Source organism: Rhinatrema bivittatum, chromosome 7 (genome assembly GCF_901001135.1).
Source record: "Rhinatrema bivittatum chromosome 7, aRhiBiv1.1, whole genome shotgun sequence".
Taxonomy (NCBI): Eukaryota; Metazoa; Chordata; class Amphibia; order Gymnophiona; family Rhinatrematidae; genus Rhinatrema; species Rhinatrema bivittatum.
Genome location: NC_042621.1, coordinates 272,498,494 through 272,522,236, shown reverse-complemented (window position 1 = coordinate 272,522,236; position 23,743 = coordinate 272,498,494). Strand labels below are relative to the sequence as shown.

The following is a 23,743-nucleotide window of genomic DNA, read 5'->3' as shown; positions in this document are numbered from 1 at the left end:
ACTGCTGCCTTCATCTCAATTTTGATCAGTTCCTAGTTAAGTTTTAGGTTGCTATGGGAGTAGGAATGTGTCTAAGTTCCTTTAAATGTATTAGTGAATTCACTATATGTCTGGTAGTGGCCTACTGGGGTCTGATCGAATTCTCAATAAAGTTTTTGTTGATGGGGTTTTTTTTTTTTTTTTTTGGGGTTTTTTTTTGTGCAAGTGGCACCTGCCTATAAATTAAGGGATGAGCTTGGGGTGGGTGGGCGAGGGGTGGGAGGGTTGGGAATTACAAACAGTCTAACTTTAGTTAGTCAGCCTGAGTGACTCACAGCTCCCTTGATTAACAAATGTTGTTCCCTATTCAAACCTAATCACACTACCTCAACACCTTTCCAAGGTGAGTAACTGAGCTGAAATATTCAACTTTTTTACTTTGGTATATACTGCTCCTAGCTTATTTCTAGCTTCTGGCTACTTTTTTGTTGGGTTTTTTTTTTTTTTTGTGGTTTTTTTTGTTTTTCAATACAATGCACTCAGTTATTTATTAAATAAAACACTTAGCTCTTTAAAAGTCTGGAGGACACTTTAATAGTCAGGCAGACTTTTTAAAAAATAACACACTACCTACTGCTACCTTATTGACTGACTATTTAAAAATGCAAACAGTCTAACTTGTTTTATTTACTGACTGACTATTAAAGGCACAAACACACAAACACACTAAATAATATTCCCAAATAGTTAACTTTGCCCCAATACTTTTAAAAAAGTCAATGTCAATGTCCCAAGCAAAAACTTACTGATTCCTTTCAGCCACCAGCAAGGTGATCCTCTCCTCTCAGTGTTTCCACTGGAATGTGGGTTACTGAGCTCTTTCCTTCTAATTTATAATGTGCTTCTAAAGTAAATTAGTGCAAAATAATCCCTTAGGAGATGTACACTTCAGTTAGATTTCCTGAGTGACCTTTCAGTTAGATTTCCTGCGTGACCTTTCAGTTAGATTTCCTGAGTGACTCACTGCTGTGCTGATTAACAAAGAATAGCACTGATTCCTTTCAGCCACCAGCAAGGTGATCCTCTCCTCTCAGTGTTTCCACTGGAATGTGGGTTACTGAGCTCTTTCCTTCTAATTTATAATGTGCTTCTAAAGTAAATTAGTGCAAAATAATCCCTTAGGAGATGTACACTTCAGTTAGATTTCCTGAGTGACCTTTCAGTTAGATTTCCTGCGTGACCTTTCAGTTAGATTTCCTGAGTGACTCACTGCTGTGCTGATTAACAAAGAATAGCACTGATTCCTTTCAGCCACCAGCAAGGTGATCCTCTCCTCTCAGTGTTTCCACTGGAATGTGGGTTACTGAGCTCTTTCCTTCTAATTTATAATGTGCTTCTAAAGTAAATTAGTGCAAAATAATCCCTTAGGAGATGTACACTTCAGTTAGATTTCCTGAGTGACCTTTCAGTTAGATTTCCTGCGTGACCTTTCAGTTAGATTTCCTGAGTGACTCACTGCTGTGCTGATTAACAAAGAATAGCACTGATTCCTTTCAGCCACCAGCAAGGTGATCCTCTCCTCTCAGTGTTTCCACTGGAATGTGGGTTACTGAGCTCTTTCCTTCTAATTTATAATGTGCTTCTAAAGTAAATTAGTGCAAAATAATCCCTTAGGAGATGTACACTTCAGTTAGATTTCCTGAGTGACCTTTCAGTTAGATTTCCTGCGTGACCTTTCAGTTAGATTTCCTGAGTGACTCACTGCTGTGCTGATTAACAAAGAATAGCACTGATTCCTTTCAGCCACCAGCAAGGTGATCCTCTCCTCTCAGTGTTTCCACTGGAATGTGGGTTACTGAGCTCTTTCCTTCTAATTTATAATGTGCTTCTAAAGTAAATTAGTGCAAAATAATCCCTTAGGAGATGTACACTTCAGTTAGATTTCCTGAGTGACCTTTCAGTTAGATTTCCTGCGTGACCTTTCAGTTAGATTTCCTGAGTGACTCACTGCTGTGCTGATTAACAAAGAATAGCACTGATTCCTTTCAGCCACCAGCAAGGTGATCCTCTCCTCTCAGTGTTTCCACTGGAATGTGGGTTACTGAGCTCTTTCCTTCTAATTTATAATGTGCTTCTAAAGTAAATTAGTGCAAAATAATCCCTTAGGAGATGTACACTTCAGTTAGATTTCCTGAGTGACCTTTCAGTTAGATTTCCTGCGTGACCTTTCAGTTAGATTTCCTGAGTGACTCACTGCTGTGCTGATTAACAAAGAATAGCACTGATTCCTTTCAGCCACCAGCAAGGTGATCCTCTCCTCTCAGTGTTTCCACTGGAATGTGGGTTACTGAGCTCTTTCCTTCTAATTTATAATGTGCTTCTAAAGTAAATTAGTGCAAAATAATCCCTTAGGAGATGTACACTTCAGTTAGATTTCCTGAGTGACCTTTCAGTTAGATTTCCTGCGTGACCTTTCAGTTAGATTTCCTGAGTGACTCACTGCTGTGCTGATTAACAAAGAATAGCACTGATTCCTTTCAGCCACCAGCAAGGTGATCCTCTCCTCTCAGTGTTTCCACTGGAATGTGGGTTACTGAGCTCTTTCCTTCTAATTTATAATGTGCTTCTAAAGTAAATTAGTGCAAAATAATCCCTTAGGAGATGTACACTTCAGTTAGATTTCCTGAGTGACCTTTCAGTTAGATTTCCTGCGTGACCTTTCAGTTAGATTTCCTGAGTGACTCACTGCTGTGCTGATTAACAAAGAATAGCACTGATTCCTTTCAGCCACCAGCAAGGTGATCCTCTCCTCTCAGTGTTTCCACTGGAATGTGGGTTACTGAGCTCTTTCCTTCTAATTTATAATGTGCTTCTAAAGTAAATTAGTGCAAAATAATCCCTTAGGAGATGTACACTTCAGTTAGATTTCCTGAGTGACCTTTCAGTTAGATTTCCTGCGTGACCTTTCAGTTAGATTTCCTGAGTGACTCACTGCTGTGCTGATTAACAAAGAATAGCACTGATTCCTTTCAGCCACCAGCAAGGTGATCCTCTCCTCTCAGTGTTTCCACTGGAATGTGGGTTACTGAGCTCTTTCCTTCTAATTTATAATGTGCTTCTAAAGTAAATTAGTGCAAAATAATCCCTTAGGAGATGTACACTTCAGTTAGATTTCCTGAGTGACCTTTCAGTTAGATTTCCTGCGTGACCTTTCAGTTAGATTTCCTGAGTGACTCACTGCTGTGCTGATTAACAAAGAATAGCACTGATTCCTTTCAGCCACCAGCAAGGTGATCCTCTCCTCTCAGTGTTTCCACTGGAATGTGGGTTACTGAGCTCTTTCCTTCTAATTTATAATGTGCTTCTAAAGTAAATTAGTGCAAAATAATCCCTTAGGAGATGTACACTTCAGTTAGATTTCCTGAGTGACCTTTCAGTTAGATTTCCTGCGTGACCTTTCAGTTAGATTTCCTGAGTGACTCACTGCTGTGCTGATTAACAAAGAATAGCACTGATTCCTTTCAGCCACCAGCAAGGTGATCCTCTCCTCTCAGTGTTTCCACTGGAATGTGGGTTACTGAGCTCTTTCCTTCTAATTTATAATGTGCTTCTAAAGTAAATTAGTGCAAAATAATCCCTTAGGAGATGTACACTTCAGTTAGATTTCCTGAGTGACCTTTCAGTTAGATTTCCTGCGTGACCTTTCAGTTAGATTTCCTGAGTGACTCACTGCTGTGCTGATTAACAAAGAATAGCACTGATTCCTTTCAGCCACCAGCAAGGTGATCCTCTCCTCTCAGTGTTTCCACTGGAATGTGGGTTACTGAGCTCTTTCCTTCTAATTTATAATGTGCTTCTAAAGTAAATTAGTGCAAAATAATCCCTTAGGAGATGTACACTTCAGTTAGATTTCCTGAGTGACCTTTCAGTTAGATTTCCTGCGTGACCTTTCAGTTAGATTTCCTGAGTGACTCACTGCTGTGCTGATTAACAAAGAATAGCACTGATTCCTTTCAGCCACCAGCAAGGTGATCCTCTCCTCTCAGTGTTTCCACTGGAATGTGGGTTACTGAGCTCTTTCCTTCTAATTTATAATGTGCTTCTAAAGTAAATTAGTGCAAAATAATCCCTTAGGAGATGTACACTTCAGTTAGATTTCCTGAGTGACCTTTCAGTTAGATTTCCTGCGTGACCTTTCAGTTAGATTTCCTGAGTGACTCACTGCTGTGCTGATTAACAAAGAATAGCACTGATTCCTTTCAGCCACCAGCAAGGTGATCCTCTCCTCTCAGTGTTTCCACTGGAATGTGGGTTACTGAGCTCTTTCCTTCTAATTTATAATGTGCTTCTAAAGTAAATTAGTGCAAAATAATCCCTTAGGAGATGTACACTTCAGTTAGATTTCCTGAGTGACCTTTCAGTTAGATTTCCTGCGTGACCTTTCAGTTAGATTTCCTGAGTGACTCACTGCTGTGCTGATTAACAAAGAATAGCACTGATTCCTTTCAGCCACCAGCAAGGTGATCCTCTCCTCTCAGTGTTTCCACTGGAATGTGGGTTACTGAGCTCTTTCCTTCTAATTTATAATGTGCTTCTAAAGTAAATTAGTGCAAAATAATCCCTTAGGAGATGTACACTTCAGTTAGATTTCCTGAGTGACCTTTCAGTTAGATTTCCTGCGTGACCTTTCAGTTAGATTTCCTGAGTGACTCACTGCTGTGCTGATTAACAAAGAATAGCACTGATTCCTTTCAGCCACCAGCAAGGTGATCCTCTCCTCTCAGTGTTTCCACTGGAATGTGGGTTACTGAGCTCTTTCCTTCTAATTTATAATGTGCTTCTAAAGTAAATTAGTGCAAAATAATCCCTTAGGAGATGTACACTTCAGTTAGATTTCCTGAGTGACCTTTCAGTTAGATTTCCTGCGTGACCTTTCAGTTAGATTTCCTGAGTGACTCACTGCTGTGCTGATTAACAAAGAATAGCACTGATTCCTTTCAGCCACCAGCAAGGTGATCCTCTCCTCTCAGTGTTTCCACTGGAATGTGGGTTACTGAGCTCTTTCCTTCTAATTTATAATGTGCTTCTAAAGTAAATTAGTGCAAAATAATCCCTTAGGAGATGTACACTTCAGTTAGATTTCCTGAGTGACCTTTCAGTTAGATTTCCTGCGTGACCTTTCAGTTAGATTTCCTGAGTGACTCACTGCTGTGCTGATTAACAAAGAATAGCACTGATTCCTTTCAGCCACCAGCAAGGTGATCCTCTCCTCTCCTCTCAGATGCCTGATGGGAGGAGCAATCAGGTAGTTGTGGGTGGATCCTTGGACCAGTGGCAGATGACCATGCCCCTGGGGAATGACCCTGGGGAATGACCCCGAGAGGGACCACTAGTTCTTATTTAGACAGAATACTGAACCACCAGAGGTGGCAGTGGTGAGCTGGCAAGCCCGGCTGGGCTGTAGTCCCTCAGATACTGGAACAGCGATCCCTGGAGGCTGAGCTGAAGAGAGACTGAGATATAGTGAGTAGGCAGAGTATGCAGATGTAACACTCACACAATGTCCCAATGAAGCCCAGAAGCTGGAAAATATAGGGCCTCGAGGAGCGAGTACCTGGTTCCAGGGAAAGCTCAGAGAGAACGATGGTAACTCACTGACGTAGCTGAGATAGTTGGTAGTGAAGACTTCCAGGCAGAAGAGTATACGAAGTAAGTGTGGGATGAGGGCCCTCGAGGAGTGAGTACCGGTTCCAGACTGTCACCTGAAGAAACAAGGAGAGAGCGAGGCCCCCGAGGAGCGGGTACCTCTGGTAAGTCCGAGGAGGCAGAGTAGCTTAGGTAGCGAAACACTTGCTAACTCGATGTGTTAGCAAATTCCAAGACCTTAAATATCCGTCGCTGGTGAGGTCATCTTCAGGGGACGCCCCCGAGGTTCGCGCCAATGCTGGTACTTCAATCGGGGCCGCGCCGTGCGCGCCCCTAGGCCTCCAGGAAACATGGCGATTGCAGGGTCGAGCCGGTCCGGGAACGCCCGAGGACAAGTGGCAGGAGACCGCCGAGGTAGCCAGTCTTCCCGCGGACGGAGAGGGAGGCGCCAGAGAGGTAAGGAGGGTGGAGAGAGGGCGTCGGGCACCGACGGACACAACACTTTTAATTGCACATCATGATTTAGTGAACATTTAGAATCCATGAATTTAGCCCTAAGCAGTGTAGATTTCTTTTGGAGTAGATGGTTTGCCGAAATGACAACTGATGAAGTCTTCACTTAAAAGTGAAGCTTTTCTAACCTTAAAGTCTAACTGTACCAGATATGGAGGGTCTTTGGATGGCCCAGCCATATTGTACCGCTTTGCTGTCCCTGTACGCCAGGGTTGACTGTATGAACATTGGAAGGAGGGGGGCATTCACTGAGCAGAGGGACTCAGTTCAGTAATTAACCTGTCTCTTTTCTACCCTCCAGTTAAGTCTCTCCAGACCAGCTCTCTTTCCTTCCCTCTTTCTTCAGCGTAATCCTCAACCCAATCTGCTTTCCCTCCCTTCTCCAACTCAATCCCTGATTCTACCTCCTTCACTTCTTCCACCCAGGCTCAATCTTTGGACCTTACTTCCTCTCCAGCTGGATCCCTGGTTCTCTTTTTTTTTTTGTTGTTTTCCTCACTCATCTCATGGATTTAGCTGAGGCAGCAGGTTCCGGAGCGATCCCTTACCAAACCATCAGTCTTCCTTCAGAGCCCATACACAGCCGCAGGGACAAACAGGAAGTGGCTTATGCAGGTGGAGAAAGGGGTGGGATGCTATGGGGCCACCATGTGCTCATGCTGTTTGTGCCTCCCCTCGTTTATATTGGCCCGCCCCCGGAGAGACAACTCTTCTGTACCACATGGGTGCCTCTGCCATTAAGTTCTGCATTTTTGGATGGCAAATCTGTGACATTGGTTCTGATGGTACTAATAGTAAGTGCACCGAGCAAGCAGATTTATAAGAGATCTGGGGAAGTCTCCCCTGGAAAAATGTTTTGTCAAGCTAGTCTCAAATTATGCAATTTTCTGATAACCCAAGTGTAAGCCCTAGGCTAAGACCCCTCCCTAAGGTGACCCAGGGTCACCTTTAACTATGGGGCTTTTGGTGGTTAAAACTTCCTCTACCGATTACAGGCCCCTCTGAGTTCAGTGATTCCCGGAGGGAGGGAAAAGGGCAATATCTCCAAGACCCTGAACATTGTTCAGTTCATAGTTGACATAAAAGTCTTTTGTATACAACTGTAATAATCATACTGGAAACTTAAAGTGGTTTCCAGCTTAACTTTACCGATTTTAAAGATGGAAAGTTTGATGAAAGCTTTCTTTTACAAATCCTTGTTCATGAACAATCCATCTATTATGTTAGTCTCCAATAAATCTGTGACTTTGCAATTCTAATTAAATTTCTTTTGATGTCGTATTCAGTTTCATCGGTTGTTCCTGATTCTATCAAATTGTTGAGATAGTTGTAAAGCTGCCTCCCCTCCCCAGTTTTGGTGGATAGGGTGATGATTCCCAATTTAGGTGTACTAAAATAAAGTTCCAGATCTCATACTTTTAGTCTAGCTGTTCAGAATAGATGTTCTTACTCCTCCTTCTTTCTCCTCTGGTGGTACCTGGAGGGTACTTTCACATTCCTTTCTTTAATATGCTAATGATATAATCATGGTTAACATCCTGGGTCTTCTCCAGCCCACGCCTCCTCCTTCCCAGGATCGATTGTAGATTCATTCCTCTACAAGACTTCCAGCAGTCCACGGGACCTCTCTGGGTGAGAGACTCCAAACTCCTTCAGTTTTACTTCTCTGAGTCCCTGGTACCTAGGACACTCAGGTGGGCAATTAAAGTTCTTAAAACAGGAAAACCCAAAAGATGATGAAGGGAAGGGTCTTTCATCCCAAATCAAAAGGGACAGAGCTTTGCACAATGTTTCCCAGCCCTCTGCTGGAGGCACACCTAGCCAGTCAAGTTTTCAGGATTGCCACAATTAATATGCATGAGATAAATTTGCATGCATAGGAGACCCAGTGTATGCAAATCTATTTCATGCATATGGATGTCCTGAAAACTAGATTGATTAGTTGTGCCTCCAGGAGAGGGTTGGGAAACGCTTCCATAGCGTACGTAAAATAGGTAAAAGGTACCCTCTTATCTAGTCCATACCCAGGCTTCATCCCTATAAGCTCAAGGGTCTTTTCCCTGTGAACATAAAAGCAGTAACAGGCATAAAGACATCCTGCCCCCTGAAAGAGCATCCACACCCAAAAATGGTGGATCTGGGTTTGATACTCTGGGGACTCCACCACTGCAGTCTCCCACACAGGGGAGCTAAACCCAACCATCTACTACTACTTCCGTTCCCCTTCCTATAATGGGACAAACATCTTATTAGGAAGCCATAGGGTTCTCTACATAAGAAACATTCATTACGTTATTTTTTTTTAACCAAAAATATATTTGTGACCCAATTTAGTTCATCTGGGATATATCCTGCCAAGAAGGGGAAATGACACTCGAAAGTGAAATCAGCCCCTGAAATTCAGCTTTTTCCAGAATATAAATCCTCTGTGGCGCATGCATGCAGACCACAATGCTTTGAACTGAGTCCCAAAATTCTTTATATTGATTGGTGAATTAACACTCTTTCCAATTTTTGGTGTCTGTTTTATTTTCTGCTCTGCTTTTCCCTTTTTTTCCTCATCCTCTGTTCCACTTCGTTATGCCTGTTTTCCTTTGTTTCTTTCCTTTTTTTTTCTTCATTCCTTTTCCTTCCCATCTCCTGTCTCTTCTCTTTTCTCTGCTTCTTCTCCTCCACTCCTCCCTTGCCTAGCACTTTTTCTTGTCTTCATTCCTTGCCTCTCTCTCCTCTTTTTTGCCTTTCCTCCCTGGCTTCCCTTCCTCTGGCTCTTCCCTCCCAGAGCATCAGTCCTACAAAAACGCTTTCGCATGTGAGCTGTTGACAGCCACACATTCAGCGCGTTCACCTCCCAAGACCAACTCTCTAGTCACCCGACCGAAAATGTCAATCAGATCTGTTTGACAGCAGTTGGCCCTGGCAAAGCCGCACTGCCTCTGGTTCTACAATCCTGTGCTTTGTAGGATCTAAGGCAGGATGGATTTACTGGGGTAGATCGTGTTGGGCAGATCTGGTTGGTATTTTTTGTTGGGATTATTTGGATTTCAGGCAGACTTTTGGTGCTGTCCCACATAGGAGAGTCAAGGGATGGGACCTAGGGGGTGGACTGGATTGGAGGCTAGTTAAATGGCTCATAGCAGAAGGTGGTGGTAGATGGAATTTGCTCCAGGGACAGAAGGGTGATGTAGTAGAATGCCTTGGGAATCTATTCTAAGGTTGGTTCTGTTCTGCCTTTGCGTGCAGTTTTGTGCAATGGCTGGAAGGAGAAGTGACATTGGAATCTATGGTAGAGTGGATGCCCCTTGGGAAGTGAATGGTGTGATAACTGATCTGGGAACATTTGAGGAATAGTCAGGTGCTTTGTAGTTGGTAGAGTTTCACAGATCTCTGCACTCCAAGTACATGACCCCAGAGTGGTCCATGGGGGGAGGGGGGGTGAACAGCTGCTGTGCACCAACCAGGAGAGGAATTTTGGGGGATATTGTTTGAAGATCTCAAGATAGCGAGGCGGTGAGGTAGGCTGGTGACTAGAGCCAGAGGGATGCTGGGATGCATAGGGAGAGCCATAACCAGTGGGAAGTGATGGTGCCTCTGTACAGGTTGTTGGTGGGGCCTCATCTGTAATGATGTGTTTTGGTTCTGGAGGCCATATCTTGGAAGGAGGTGGAGATGGGCTGGAGGTAGTCAGAGAGGGACAAACCAGGGTGGTGCAGGATCTGCAGAGGGAGCCATGTGGAATGGTGACTGAAGGATCTAAATATATGTTTTTTTAAAGGGAAGGAGAGATGGGGATGTGATGGAGACATTTAGGTACCTGAAGAGTCTCAAGTACAAATCCCTGAGGCACTCCACTGTTTACCTTTTTCCACTGTGAAAACAGACCAGAGAGTAGGATTAAATATATTAAAAAGCAGAGGGATCGGTGCTTCTTAATATATTTATAAATGATCTGGAAAGGGGTACAATGAGTGAGGTGATCACATTTGCAGATGACACAAAATTATTCAGAGTAGTTAGATCACAAGTGGATTGTGATAAAATTCAGGAGGACTTTGCGAGACTGGAAAATTGGGCGTCCATATGGCAGATGAAATATAATGTGGACAAGTGCAAAGTGATGCATAGAGAGAAAAATAACTCATACTGTATTTACATGATTAGAGGCTCCATATTAGGAGTGAACACCCAGGAAAAAGATCTGGGAATCATAGTTTGATACTACATTGAAATCATCGGCCCAGTGTGCTGTGGTGATTATGAAAGCAAACAGAATGTTAGAAATTATTATTACGGGAATGGCAAATAAAAGACGGTGGATTTCATAATGCCTCTGTATTGCTCCATGGTGAGACCGCACCAGTTTTTGTAGGACTGATGCTCTTGTGCAATTCTTGTTGCTGCATCTTAAAGATATAGTTGTACTGGAGAAAGGACAGAGAAGGGCGACCAAAATGATAAAGGGCATGGAACTACTTCCCTATGAGGAAAGGCTAAAGAGGTTAGGGCTGTTCAGCTTGGAGAAGAGATGGCTGAAGAGGGATATAATAGAGGTCTGCAGTCATTTCTATGTTTCTATGTTTAAAAGACATGGGGGAGGGCAAGTTGGTGTTGGGTTGCATAAGGGATTTTATATGTGCACCTACCCAAAGTGGATGAATCTCAACTGGGTAGACTGGATGGACCATTTTGGTCATTAAGTATCGTCATTTACTGTGTTGTAAATAAAGAACTTTTCCCTGACTTTGTCTGCACTTGACAGGTCCCTGAGCTGGTAACTTTCAGCTCTGCAGTGACCCCAGGGCTTTTGGAGCAAGGCTGTTTTCCCTTGGAAAGGCGAGTTGAGAGATGCTGTCTTGTGGACAGCTCTCGTGCTTTCTGTTTCCCTCAGTTATTGGAGGAGAACGTTTTCTCAAATTGTAATGTTTCCAACAGGTTAAAACCCCAGATGCCGATGCACTGCTAAAACAAATAAATTTTCTTCTCTTTGCTTTGGCTGTTACACTTCAAACTGAGAAAAACCTCAATACTTAAAAAAAAAAAATTGCTTCACAGTTTCTGGACAAAAGCACAGTGAAAATAGGATAGCTCTTCATGTCAGGTGAAAACAGTATGCCAGCGTTGGAGACGCATCTCTGTCAGAGGAGCGAGTGAGCTCATCCCCGCAGCGCTCCGTGTAGGGCCCCTTCCACCAGGCCTGGGAAAGGGGTCCTCTGTGATTTGCTTTCACGGCAAGTAGAAAGGGATGGAACGAAGGTGGTGGTGGTGAAGGTGGGGGTGTGTGAAATGGATAACGTTTCCCTGTCGTGATGGACGTTTTGATGGGTGGAACAGCTGGTGATGAAGCCCAGGAAACAGTTGTGTCAGCAGTGGAAAGAGACAGGAGAGAGAGCGCAAAGCGGGCCCCCTGCTAACCACCCCAGGCTGTTCGAGTTGTTCAACAAAAATTGGAAATAGAATCTACTTTAACTTTTATTCTGCTGACTCAAAAGTCAAAGAGCTTCAAATACTCTTTGCATGGCGATTTGTAATTGTAAGGCAAGGTCCCGTCCCCTCCCCTCCCCCCCTTATATATATATTTTTTATATGAATGAATGTTCTCTGAAACGTCTGGCTGGGCTTCCGGGGGAACCCACCTGACATTGGGGCCTCTTCCAGAAGCAGAGGGCTCCCGGATATGTTAATCGGGAGTCTGCAACACCACCATGGAGAGAACGAATAAAGTTCTCTCCATGGTGGTGTTGCAGCCCTCTCCAAGCCCTCCGCTAGCCCTCTCCAAGCCCTAAAGTATGGCAAAAGTAATTAATTTTTTTTATACACATTTATCGTCTTCTTCTAAAGAGCAGGGCAAAATAGGCTGACATGCTCCTTCCTCTAAGACTGTTAGCAGATCAGACTGGACTTTGCCCCACGAAAATCTTTGTCTCCTGACGATGTCTGAATTGATGCATAACCGAGTTAAGTTGCTAGGAGCAACAGCTTCTGCTGAGAACTCTATGACTTGGCTAGCATCCTTTGAGATTAACCGAAAGATACAGGTCAGTTAAGGGGTAACTTTCTGAAGCAAAATATTAGAAGATGAGTCTGTTGATGCGTTTTTCTTTTTCTAATAAATATTGTTTGGCCACTTAGTCCCAGCTTGTGAAACGGACAGCCACCCCCCCAGGCCAGTTGGCTCAAGCCATAACCATCTGGAAAGGACTCAGATCCAGGTTGGCAGAGAAGATGGGGAAGGCTTCGGAAGGGGAAGGGCAGGGCAGAGCCTTCTTGAAAAATACAATAAGATGGACCCGGAGAGCGTTTGATGGAGGTGTACGAAAATCCTGCTCTGGGTAGTTTGGGCAACCAGGACAGGCTGCTGCCTAAAGGACAAACCGGGGCTTTTGTATGTGGTGCAGAGGGCAGAATGTGCTTCAGTTTGATGGTTCTAGCCCTGTGGTGAGGCAACATCAGGAACTTTTAAGGGGCGACTTTAGTGAATTTTCTGGAAACTCATCCTGAGCCTTTGGATAAAGCCATGCTTACCAAACCTGCAGCGTCATTAATCAAAATGCGTCATGGCATTAACGCATGCGCTACCGTCGTAACGCGTGCAATAATTGTGTTACCACACGGCGCGAATGCAAATTTTTAGAAGGGGAGGGGTTTGGGCGGGATAAATTTAAAGTGAGGGGCAATATCGCACCGTGCGATAGCATAACGCATACTGTCGCACGGCTTTAACGCCGGAAATAACTACACCTTTTTTCCTGGCGTTGAGCTGTGCAACATGCCTGAAACGGCCGTAACACAATTTGCGTTAAAGATTGCAAATTGCATTTCGCCCATTTCTGGGCTAGGGAAGAGTGAGAGGGGAGAGTGGAGTGGAGAGAGAGAGAGAAAGAGAACCTCTGGGGAGGCCTTCACAGTATTCAAGTATTTATATCACTATAGGAGGACCAGCTACTAGCTGGAGGTGAGGTGTTGGTGGTGGTTTAGGGGCCAGTTTTAGATGCAGAGTAAGATGTCCGAACAGCACAGTAGGCCGAGGTACACCCTAGCTTGATGGTACCCTGTTATAGAGTCCATCAAGCTAGGGCGAGAGAACATAGTAGAAATGTCATCTTTGTGAGACTTTCCTCACTCCAAATGATGATATGAACCTGCAGGTTCATATCAGCGATTATAGGTAAGAATATTCTGGACAATGAAATTGGATTTGGTCACTGGTTAGCTCTGTTCGTCTAGACTCCAGTGATTATGTTGGGATCGTATTTGAATCTCATCACTGCTTTGGATCCCTCCTTGAGGGCCTCATAGCCTCCTGCTTGTGCTCCAGGAAATGGGACCTGCTTGCGTTCATTCCGTCTAGAAATATTTAACATAGAGCCGGCCCGAGTCATCTGGGGCTGGAGGTGCCACAGGGGCAATGCCTACAGCTCCGAGGATGTGGGGGTGCGTGACAGAGTCGTGCCATGTTATGTAACGGTGACCCCTGGTGGCTGGGTATAGAACTCCTGATTGCAGGGTTCGAGCTGACGTCCGTCGTTGCAAGGACTGGACTTAAAGTAATTTTAAGAGAGCATATTAAAAAAAAAAAAAAAAAAAGAGGAGAAAAATCCCTGGGCTGGTTGCAAATGAAGGTTTGCGGTGCCAGGATCTCAGCTCTGCTTTTGATGGCGCTGAAAGCCCAAAACAGCAAGCAGAAACTGCAGGGTTAAAAAAACAAAACAAAACAGAATAATTTAATATCTCAGAGCTACAGTGCCCAGAGTATCTCTGAGCTGAAAAGTAGCAATGATTTGAAGGTATACAGTGCCTGGCATCTAAAGGGATCTATGTGTGCATTACAGCTCAGTACTTCAGAAACAGAGGCACAGACAGATAAAGTCACTTGAGTGCAGATTTGAAACGATGTCCCTAAGGAACCCCTCTCTTCCCTACTCCCAGCTTGCAGTTCAGAGCGCACCTTTACGCTGTGCATTACTCTCAAGGGACAGTGCAGATTGCGTTTAACTTCCTTCGTGCAGTCATTTCACACTCTTTCTAAACCTCACCATGCGTTTGAAACTGGTCTGCAGGCTGCCCGTACCATAAATGTTGGAGGACAGGTGCCCATGTAGCCGAGTCCTTCTTGACAGGCCGCGCAGGGGACCTGAGAGGCTGGAGGTTTGAGAAACGGTCAAGCTAGTAATCGATAACTATTTACGTCATTGCAAAGCTCTGTGGTTAGACAAAACTGTCCTGGATAAAGGCTGATATCTTACCAGCAGTCTTGCTGTACGGCTGACAGCTGACACGTATCCTCGCAGTTTGGATGGGAAAACGTGAGCAGACTGGATGGGCTGCTCATGTCTTTTTTTTTCTGCCGTCATATACTATGCTGCTTTTGCTCCAGATGCAGTGTGAAGAAAGTTAAATACAGGCTGCGCTGTGTGACATGCCTGGGCAGAGCCAGTGGCGCAGGTATTCTGGATCATTCTGTGCTTCTCGCTGCACGGACCCAGAGTTAAAATTCCAGCGCCTTGCAGGTGTGGATCTTGCTACTCTTACATTTTGGGTCACCAAATTACTGTGTCGGGATGAAGGAGGGGTAAGGTAAGTGATAGAAGGAGGAAAGATGGATGGGAGGAAGGAAAAGATGATGGGTGAGGAAGGGGACAGAGAGAGAGAACAGTATAAAGAGGGGAGATGGAGAAGAAAATGAGGAGGGAGGAGAGAAAACTGGAGATGAATAGGGAGGATCGAGGACAGAAGAAAAGTTAGGGAGGAAGTGCTGAAAGGATTTAAGCAAAGTGCAGGAGACTTGGAATACATGATCGAGAAGGAGAGAGTGGGAACGAACAAGAAAAAAGTAGTGAAAAGCAAGCGAGACAGGAGTAAAAGACCTGGGATTAAAAAAAAATAAACTCAACAGGCAGCCGAACAAAAGAAATCCATCGGAAGTATCCGACAAAGCCTGGGTTGCTACTGTTGTGCTTTTGAAAGGAAAAGATTAAATATTTCAGATATAATACAGCTGGCATAAAATGAAAGCCAGCTATGGCATGAATGCGCTTTTTTTTTCTCTTTATTACAAATGCAAATGAGGTGTGGCATTGCAGCACTGTGCCAGACTCTGCCAGCAGACCTGGGAGACGTGGAGGCACCCACGATTGCACCGCATGCAAAGGGGAAAAAAAATATCAGAGGCAATGCTGGTGAGCATTTGTTAACACAGGGGGATCGAGCAGGTTCTGTGGCAGGGGCAACTGGGCAGACTGGAAGGGTCAAGGTGTCCTCATCTGGTCAAAGGAAGACCGAACAACTGCCAACATGGTTAAATGGGGAGGTAAAAGAGGTTAGTAAAGCCAAAAAGGTGTCTTTAAAAATAAATGGAAGACAAGTCCAAATGAGACTAGGACAGACTCTGAGCCTAAACAGCGATCAGCTAGATGTAAAACAGTAATCAGGCTGGCTAAGAGAGAATTGGAAAAGCTGAGCAAAAAGACAAAAACTTAATCATAAAACCTTCTTCAAGTACATTAGCAGCAAGAAGACTGCAGAGGAGTCAATTGGACCAGTAGATGACCAGGGAGTGAAAGGTGTTCTGTGGTAACTTGGGCGATAGCAGCTCGGGAAGAGGCAGATTCTGGTTGATCCTTGGGTGCACTTTATTTACAGTGAAAAAGTAAACTCAAAACAAACAATGCAGCTCACCTTTGCTTCAGGTAATATACAATCCTTAGGGGTGGGCTTCTGCCTGATCCCTTGGGAAGACCCTTTAACCCTTCCAGGCCCTGAGTTCTTAAACTCTGGTGAGGGGCTCCTCCCTTCACCCAGGATCCCCTGTGGGTCTGGATTTTAAGGAGGACCGGGCGAGACAGCTGTGCCCGGTCCTTTAAGGTAGTCTGAGGGAGCTTTCTGCCTACTCCCTCACATGTGCTCAGAGAGGACAGGGATATAGCAGAAAAACTAAATTAATTCTTTGCCGCAATCTTTACTGAGGAGGATGTTGTGAAGACACTCGCACCGCAGCTGCGCTTTTGAAAGTGATGATTCTGAAGAACCGAAGCAAATTACGGTGAAACTGGAAGATGTATTAGAACAAACTGACAAGCTAAATATCAGAAAATCACCAGGGCTGGATGATGTTCACACCAGAGTTCTGAAAGAACTCGGACATTAAATTGCAAACACAGGAGAGATCATTTGTAATCGATCACTAAAATCTGACATCAAGCCTGAAGATTGGAAGATAACAAATAAAGCACCAGCTATTAAAAAGGACTCCAGTGGTGAGCTGGGAAACTACAAACTGGTGAGTCTCACGTTAGAGCCAGACAAAATGATCGACACTATTGTTAACAAAAAAAAATCAGTGAATATATGGATGGACATGCATTAATGAGGAGGACCCAATGTGGATTTAGCAAAGGAAAGTCATGCTTTACCAGTCTATTAGAATGTAGATGGAGGAGAACTGATTGATACAGTACACCTGGAATTTCAGAAGGCGTTTGACAAAGTCCCTCATGAGACTCTTTTGGATAGGAGGCAGTGGAATTAAATGGTCCGTTTTCCAAATGGAGTGAGGCAAACAGTGGAGTGTCCCAGGACCAGTGTTGTGCAACATATTCATAGATGAGCTGGAAAGGGAGTGAAGACGGAAGTGGTCTGATTTGCAGATGACACAAAATTACTCAAAGTAGTCAGTACTGGAGCTGATTGAGACTTTTTGTATAGGCATAGAATTGATTTGGAAGGTTGTCAATACTGAGTATCAGCATTTTTTGTTTATTGCCTATATAACGCAGTGTTTCCCGACTTTTTCATGGTCAAGGCACACTTACATTAACAAAGATGTTGTGTGACACACCACAGTCCGCCGAGCAGGCAGTGCAAACATGGAGAGAGCTCATGGTCAAAAGAAGAGCTAGGGAAGCAATAAAAGTCCCTCCAGTGAGTCATCCAAATTTTCAGAGTTGGGGGAGGGGAGACAGAGAGGCACATGAACCTGTCCTAGTGGAGCAGTGCCCTTTGTAAACAAGGGCGGATGTCCGGGCAGCCGGCTCGGTTAGTTACCATAGCTGCTGCATGTGACTGCCAGAGCTCCTTCACTGTTGCTGCTCTCAACACTCAGAATGAGTTGCATCCTGTGCTCAGTGCGCACTGTCTTGTCTCACTCGGCCTGGGGATAAGACAGACAGGCCGATGCAATAAAAGGCGCGGTAAAACAGCCGTGGGCACAGCCACCTCTCCTGGGCACCCGATGCTCTATTTAAATGAGCTGGTGCGTTAAAAGGGATGCACTAAGGAGAAATTGTGCGTCCCTAGCGCTCAAATGCACCATGAGACGTGGCTGTGCGCTTACCTATTGCTACGGGCGCTCAAGAAAGAATTAATGTAATGGATCAATTACAAAAAACCAAACTTTTCTGGACGCACAATATACACGCACAATAGCAAGGGGTGGAAACCGGCCTGGAGAGTGTATATTGTGCGTCCATAAATTTTGTTGGTTTGTTTTGTTTTTTTTGTAATTGTTCCTTATCATTAATTCTTTATTGTTAATCACCAAAAGCAATAGATCTACTGTTCTCCGTGGTTCCTACTCTGTGGAGGAACCACGGAGAACAGTATTTTGGATTTTTTCAAAAGCCCATGACTCGCGGAATGACTTAACGCCAGATCCGGGGCTGGCGTTAAATTTGCTGTGATAAAAAGTATGCATTGGGTGCCCGGGAATTTACTGCATCAGGAGATAATAGCTAATAGCTTCAACTACATGGAGTTTACATGTGATGAGCGCTATCAGCTACGCAGTTGTTTGGGTGCGCATTTTGGACGCACTAATCCCCTTATTGCATTGTTAGGCTGGCGCAGTGGTTCCCAACCCTGTCCTGGGGAGCCCCCCAGCCAGTCTGGTTTTCAGGATAGCCATAATGAATATGCTTGAGAGAAAATTTGCATGTTATGGGGGCAATGCATGCAAATTTTCTCTCATGCATACTCATTGTGGCTATCCTGAAAACCTGACTGGCTGGGGGGGTCCCCAGGACAGGGTTGGGAACCACTGGTCTAGCGCGTCCAACCGCTCATTAACCTGTGTGCTAGGCTGGGCACACTTTATTGCGTCGACCCCAAAGTTTGGAAAGCCTCAAAGGAAGAGGCTGAGGAGGGGGTAGAGGAGGGGTGCATAGAGTGTGGTAATTAATGGGCGCTGAGGTTCATACTGTAGCTAGGAAGAAGAGGCGTGCATGATTACACGTTCTCAGGAGGGAGCTCTTACATATTTAAGAACCATTGCTGGTGTCTCTTGTTGCTATAAGGTACTGAGAGCAGAGTCCAGGTGCTGGCCTGGATATGTGCCTTGGGCAATGATGGCTTTTCCGTGGCACACCTGATCAGATCTGAAGGCTCGCCAGTGTGCACCGGCACACTGCTTGGGAAACACTGATATAATGTTGCATCTATGATCTTTTGCCTGTTTTATAAGCTGTGTATGGTTTTATGTAATCTGTGTTGATCAATTAATTTAAAAATTGTGGAATATAAGGAATGCAAAATGAAAAAATTGTAGAAGGATCTTGTGAGATTGGAAAACTGGGCATCTAAATGACAGATGTGCAAAGTGATGTACATAGGGGAAAAAAAAAATCCTAACTATAGGCACATGTTGATGGGCTGCATACTAGGAGCTACTACTCAACAAACAGTTCATGGAGCGGTTGTGGACAATACATGAAATTGTCAGCTCAGGGTGTGGCTTCAGTCAAAATAGTAAATAGAATGCTGGGAATTAGTCATAAAGAAATCAAGAACAATCCATGGTGCTACTGCATCCCACGTATTGTGTTCAGTACTGGTCACCACATCTCTAAAAAGATGTATCGGAACTAGAAAAGGTGCAGAGAAGGGTGACAAAAATGATTAAGGGGATGGAATGACTCCCTTATAAAGGCTTGACAAATTAGGGCTGTTTAGCTTGGAGAAGAGACAATTGAGAGAAAACCTAAGAGGTTTACAAAATCATGAGTGGTGTGGAACAAGTGGGATAGGGAAGAGTTATTAGGCTTCCCAGTAATACTAGGACTAGGGGACACTCCATGAAACTTAACTAGTAGCAAATTTAAAACAAATTCTAGAAAATGTTTTTGGTGTTTTTCTTCCAATCAATTTGGAGTTTGCTGCCAAAAAATGTAGTCAAGGCTATTGATATAGCTGAATTTAAAAAAAGGTTTGGGTAAGGTTCTCCACCTCCCGTTTCTGGGAATGAGCAGCATGGGGTGGGCTTCCCTATGTGGGATGCGCCAGGTTACTTCCAAGTGATCAAAACCAATCACTGTCGGAGACAGGATGCTCAGCTCGGTGGAGCATGGGACTGACCCAGACTGGCATGTCTTGCTTTCTCAGGGCCCCTGCTATGATACTATGTGACAGAGTTCAATGTGCTCATCCATGTCTCCCCGAGTGCATGTCTAGGGTTGCAAGAATAAAGGGAGTTCTGCCTCGGGAGAACTGGCAGAACTGTGCAAAGATATCGTATATCTGTCTCAGACCTAACAAGCAGGTCGATACTGTAAGACCGCGGGAGAGCGGACGAACGCCCGCTCTCCCGGCGCGCGCACCAGCCCTTCGCCGGTGCGGGCGATTCAGTATTTAAATGAGGTGACGCGGGAAAAACGAGGGAAAGGAGGCGCTAGGGACACAAGCGCGTCCCTAGCGCCTCCTTTTGGCCTGGAGCGGCGGCTGTCAGCGGGTTTGACAGCCGACGCTCAATTTTGCCGGGGCCGGTTCTCGAGCCCGCTGACAGCCACGGGCTCGGAAACCGGACGCCGGCAAAATTGAGCGTCCGGTTTTCGGCCCGACAGCCGCGGGCCGAATTCAAATTTTTATTTTTCTTTTTTTTTTTACTTTTTTTTACTTTTGGGGACCTCCGACTTAATATCGCTATGATATTAAGTCGGAGGGTGCACAGAAAAGCAGTTTTTACTGCTTTTCTCTGCACTTTCCTGGCGCCGGAAGAAATTAGTGCCGACCTTTGGGTCGGCGCTAATTTCTTAGAGTAAAATGTGCGGCTTGGCTGCACATTTTACTTACTGGATCCCGCGCGTATACCTAATAGGGCCATCAACATGCATTTGCATGTTGAGGGCGCTATTAGGTGCCGCGGGTGGGCCGCGTGTTTTCCTCCCCTTATTGAATAAGGGGTGAGGGAAAACACGCGTCCAGAGCAGGCTGACAGTGCGCTCCGACGGAGCACACTTTACTGTATCGACCTGAAGGATGTGTAACCTGTTGGCATTAGAGATCATTTTAACTCCTTTTAATTTAGCATAATGTGTTAAAATTCAGGACCGTTAACACTGAGCATCGCCCTAGCACAGCTGACCTGGGGCCGTAAGTGAAGGGTGGGAGGAAGAGAAACCAGGAAAAGAGGTAGGAGGGAGAGGACCTGTGAGGGTGCCATGGATTTGGGGGCAGGGGGGAGTAGGAGTGGAGGGTAATAGGCTGAAGCAGCCTCCTACGCTTTCCCAGTCACTGCTATATCTTTGGAGTGGAAGAGGGGGGGTCTCCCCTCCCTGCTTCTGGATCCTTGGAGGGGGATGCCCCTCCTTCAGTCACAGGAACTTTCTCTTGGGGGACTCAGAAAGTGGAAAGTGAAGTGGTATTTACCCAAGGGAAGTCTTGCCTCACAAATCTCCTACATTTTTTGAAGGGCTTAATAAACATGTGGATAAAGGTGAACCGGTAGATGTAGTGTATTTGGATTTTCAGAAGGCGTTTGACAAAGTCCCTTATGAGAGGCTTCTAAGAAAACTAAAAAGTCATGGGATAGGAGGCGATGCCCTTTCGTGGATTACAAACTGGCTAAAAGACAGGAAACAGAGAGTAGGATTCAACGGTCAATTTTCTCAGTGAAAAAAGGGTAAACAGTGGAGTGCCTCAGGGATCTGTTCTTGGACCGGTGCTTTTCAATTTATTTATAAAAGATCTGGAAAGGAATACGATGAGTGAGTTAATCAAATCTGCAAATAATACCAAATTATTCAGAGTAGTTAAATCACAAGTGAATTGTGATAAATTGCAGGAGGACCTTGCAAGACTGGAAGATTGTGCATTCAAATGGCAGATTAAATGTAATATGGACAAGTGCAAGGTGATGCATATAGAGAAAAATTACTCATGCTGTTACACGATGTTAGGATCCATATTAGGAGCTACCACCCAGGAAAAAGATCTAGGCATCATAGTGGATAATGCATTGAAATCGTCGGCTCAGTGTGGTGCAGCAGTCAAAAAAGCAAACAGAATGTTAGGAATTATTAGGAAGGGAATGGTTAATAGAACGGAAAATATCATAATGCCTCTGTATTGCTCCATGGTGAGACTGCACTTTGAGTACTGTGTACAAATCTGGTCACTGCATCTCAGTAAAGTTGCACTAGAGAAGGGCGACCAAAATGATAAAGGGGATGGAACAGCTCCCCTATGAAGAAAGGCTAAAGAAGTTAGGGCTGTTCAGCTTGGAGAAGAGACAGCTGATAGTAGAGGTCTTTAAAATCATGAGAGGTCTAGAATGGGCAAATGTGAATTGGTTATTTACTCATTCAGATAATAGGACTAGGGGGCACTCCATGAAGTTAGCAAGTAGCACATTTAAACTAATCGAAGAAAATTCTTTTTCACTCAACGCACAGTTAAGCTCCGGAATTTGTTGCCAGAGGATGTGGTTAGTTTAGCTGGGTTTAAAAAAGGTTTGGATAGATTCTTGAAGGACAGATCCATTGACTGCTGTTGATCGAGTTGACTTGAGGAATAACCACTGCTATTGCTATGTGGCATGAGATCTATTTAATGTTTGAGTACTTGCCAGTTACTTGTGACTTGGACTGGCCACTGTTGGAGATAGGATACAGGGCTTGATGGACCCTTGGTCTGACCCAGTATGGCACCTTCTTATGTTCTTAGGTGTGCTGGACAGTAGTCGAGAAAGAAACGTAGTAGCCAAAAAACAGTTTGATTAAAAACAGAAGAAAAAAATTCAAAGAAATACAGAAAGTGTCTTCTGGGAGAACCAAGATGGCTGTCACACCTTGAGCATGGAAAACACCTTGGCTCCGCAGTGATTTCTAAAGTCCTTTCTATTGCCTTGAATAGTTCTTTCTACATATCAGTGATGCCACATACTAAAAGAAAGGCAAGGATGCGTGATAATCTTACCTCTACCCCTAATATTTCTTATTGACAACCGCGGATTGAGGAAGATTTCGGGAACATGCACCAGAGACCGGAGGGAGGGGCCGCGAGTGTTAACGGTGGAGAGCGGTCGCCGGACACTATGGCCGAAGAAACATCACTCGGCCCCGGAGCGCCAACAGTTCCAGCTTTGCCATACAGGCCCCCAGACGGTGAGGGGATGGAACAACAATTCCCAACGCCGTGGTTACAACTAGCTCCAAGGACATCCGACACCCTGAGCAGAGACGGTGAACAACCGTCGGCTTTGGAGAGCCCGACAAGTTCGGGGTCCAAGGATAAGAAAGAGGAGGCACGGCGTTTGGAACAGGGCGAGGCTGGCCTCTTGGAGAGGGGAGGTAAGGAGACTGAGATACATGTAATTCTTAATCCATCGTTGGAAATGCCTGATAAAATCACCCTGGAAGAAGTATGGAAGGCACTTATGAATATGAATAAAGCTATAAATGACCTAACAAATGTTGTAAAACAAAACATGGAAGAAACACATAGGTTGGAGAACAAGATTCAAATGGTGGACATTTCTGTGAAAAATGTTGAGACAGAGGTTTAAAAGTATGAAAGAGGTGCGGTGTAATTTGATAAAATCTGAGAGCATGGTGATGAGGAGGATGGATCGCATTAAAAATGATTTAAGAAGAAATAATCTAAGACTTTTTTTTTTTTAATTTTCCAAAAACCAGATGGATGGCACCTAAGGATTTGCTCAAAAGTTATTTCATCAATATTCTAGGTCTTCCAGAAACATGTATTCCAGCGATTTCAAAAATATTCTGTCTACCTGGAAAAAAAGGGAAGAAAAGAGGTTACAAAATCAGGATCATATTTCCTCAGACAATCCTACTGAGATGTTGGAAACATCTTTTGAGAGCAAAATAGAATCTAGAGCAACATTGTTGGTGACTTTCATACAATCATCAGAGAGAGATAATGTATTGCGACTGTCCTTCCGTAATCAGGCCGAGGTTTTTCTACGGACAACAAATTAGAATATTCCCAGATATTATTACTAAGAAGAAGCAGGAGAAAAGAAAAACCTTTCTGATGATGAAGGGTGAAGTGATCTCACGAGGAGCCAAATTGTATTTAGGGTTCCCGTGTCGGTGTATTTTTGGTTTATCAAAATGATAGATACATTTTTTTTTCTGAGCCAGAACAGTTACGTGCGTACTTAGACTCGCACTCCTAAGTGTAATCCAAGAGGTGATGGTTAAAAGAGATAGACAACTATATTTTCCTTGGACCCGCTTTAATTTTTGGTTCTCCCACAATTCTTATAATATATGGTGAGCAGGGAAATTTCCTAGTGAGGTGACTTAAAAAGGGTGATGTTATTTCTATCTTTCTCTGTAACATTGTTTTCAATGTAACTTTGTTTGAAACGCCAATA

The 23,743-nt window shown here is 44.3% G+C and overlaps 1 protein-coding gene across 3 annotated transcripts in view; it reads left to right on the top strand.

Annotated features, from left to right (window-relative positions):
- The window catches only part of LZTS2 (leucine zipper tumor suppressor 2), a 316,325-nt gene that overhangs the window by 156,489 nt on the left and 136,093 nt on the right, over window positions 1-23,743 (top strand). The window lies entirely within an intron of this gene.